The sequence below is a fragment of the Branchiostoma floridae genome, chromosome 17 (genome assembly GCF_000003815.2).
Source record: "Branchiostoma floridae strain S238N-H82 chromosome 17, Bfl_VNyyK, whole genome shotgun sequence".
Lineage (NCBI taxonomy): Eukaryota > Metazoa > Chordata > Leptocardii > Amphioxiformes > Branchiostomatidae > Branchiostoma > Branchiostoma floridae.
The window spans coordinates 3,421,930-3,424,589 of NC_049995.1; positions in this window are offsets into that span (position 1 = coordinate 3,421,930).

Genomic DNA, 2,660 nt, shown 5'->3' on the forward strand with positions numbered 1-2,660 from the left:
AAAGGCCGACATTTGCTTAAGAGCAAATACAGCATATTTCAGCCATACCCCTTCCCACGCAACATTGGACTGTTCCAAATCACCCCTGCGCAAAAATGGAACATCCTCTTAACAGTACATTATCCCCCAAAGTGGATAGCCTGACTAAAATCAAGCCCCTAGCGGCCGGCCCTAAGATTGCCGCCTCTCTCGGGGGGAGGGGGTCATTAAGCCCAGCCGGCGAGAGAGCTTGTGTAAACACAGGCTACCAAAGTGGACTGGTATTGTGAATTGATTCCAGGTAAAAACAGAGCTTGCTTCTATTTTTCAGAAAATGACAATAATCACACCTTCCATTCAGAAAATTTTCATCATGACTGAAAATTGTTGAATGACATCATGTAATGTCATTAACAACTTTCAGTACGATAACTAGGTGTAAGTTTAAAAAAGTATAAGCTCCTTGTGATGTGGGTACATTTATTATTGCAGTGAACTTTTTTTATTCAAGTAGGACATACGATTTAATAATTATCAAGCAGGTGCAGGTACTGTAGGAGCGTTTGTTTTCTTCAAGCTGTAAAACTGTTAAACTGTTTTACTTTGTATGCAATCAGCCATCGAGCCTATTCTTATTTTAGTTTAACAACTTCCTGCCAGACCCGGAAGATACGATTGAACCTTGTTCGAGGATTTATTTTCGTCTGTCTGGTCAGTCTGTTCATACCCTGGCGCTGAGAGTGTTTTATTGGGCTGAAACTCTGTCAGTTTAAAGTTACTTACAATTTAAATGTTCAAAGTTTATGTCAAACAACAGCAGCACTAGGAAATGTGGCCACTATAGACAGGTGGTCACTATAGAGAAAATGCTGATCTATTGACTAGGAGCCATACGTTACACATCACCATTAATCATATAAACATTGCACAGGTAAGCCAATTGTTTAGATGTACAATTAAGTTCAAATAATTCTGAAGAGAAATATTGATGAGAAAATAATCATTCTCGCCACAGTCTAACTTATAATTACGTATCAAAACTAAACGCAGATTTTCTAACTAACGCACCTTTCGCCGACTTCATCACAGGACCGCCGGCTATCAATCAAACACGGCTGTTGATTAGACTTAGAGTTTCAAACAGTCATGTGCTGTGTGCCAGTTGACAGCGAACTTCATGCTACGTGATGTTTTACATTGCTTGGACCTTCTTTCCTACAGCGGTGCTTCTACAAAATATTTAGACTATAACACTGAGTCCCACATGTTTTATAGAATAGAATTTGACGCAGAACAGCGTTTTTTGCTGGGTATTTTTCTTGAAACATGTTCGTGGGAATATCAGCGAGGCGGCGACGTAGGGATATCAGACCGTCAACAAAAGTCGCACGGCGGCTAACGGCGCATCGAAGATACTAGCGCTATAAATAAGCGGTTCAACTAAGGATGGCAACCCGTACAATATTTTTGTATACTGTTGAGCTAAGTAAAGTTTGTTGTTTATGAGGTTTTAGTTGTCTTTGAAGCTTTGACCCGAAATATTTTAAAGTCAAACTGCTGAAGAGAAGTAAGTGACTGCTACGATTATCGTAGATATGGCCCTAAAAACTGATAAAAGAAGCCTTCTCAATAGTCTAAAATGCAAGAGCTTCCGGGGGGGCTTCGCCCACCTGGGTCCCCCCCACAGTGGCCCAGCGCAGCGAAAATACCATCGCTAGCGTTTCAACTTCGGATAACAAGTTATAAGTACTGTTGAACTCAGTAACGTTAAAGTTTGTTTTTAGTTGCCTTTGACGGTTTGACCTGAAATAGTGTTACGCTAAACTCCTGAAGAGAAGTTAAGTGACTGCTGCGATTATCATAGATATGCCCCTAAGAACTGATACAATATAAAGCCTTCTGAATAGTCTAAAATGCGAGAGCCTTAGGCGGGCTTCGCTCCCCCTGGCGGGAACACTGCTATATACGGGATCATGAGGCCCCGCTTATGAATATTAATTAGCCTTTGGCCTCCTCTTCGCTGATTGGCTAGGTCTTTGATTCAATTAACTCTCCGGCTGACGCGCACAGGTGTGGCTCTGTCCGGGGTCACTGAAGGTCACGTCAGGAGGCCAAAAGAAAACAAATTTCCCCTCAGAAAAGTGCCAAAATTAATCATTTTAAAGTTGTTTATGTCAAAAATTTTACTTGAATCTTGTTACCAAGTATCTAATGCCTATCTATACCAAATTTCAGGTCATTTAATTGTAATACCAGGGTACAGGAGCCAAAAGTGTCCCTTTTTGGTCAAAAATTGGCCAAAAATCGCAAAAATAAGCATTTTGTTGCACTGTACACCAAAAGTGTTATTGAATTTATATGAAGGTATTATCAAGGCACACCTGTGTCAAATTTTAGCTCATTCGGTTGCAATACCAAGGTACAGGAGCCAAAAGTGTCCTTTTTTGGTCAAAAGTTGGTCAAAAAATCGCAAAAATAAGCATTTTGTTGTACTGTACACCAAAAGTGTTATTGAATTCATATGGGGGCATTATCAAGGCACATCTCTGTCAAATTTCAGCTCATTTGGTTGTAATACCAGGGTACAGGGGCCAAAAGTGTCCTTTTTTGGTCAAAAATTGGTCAAAAAATCGCAAAAATAAGCATTTTTTGCACGTACACCAAAAGTGTTATCGAATTTA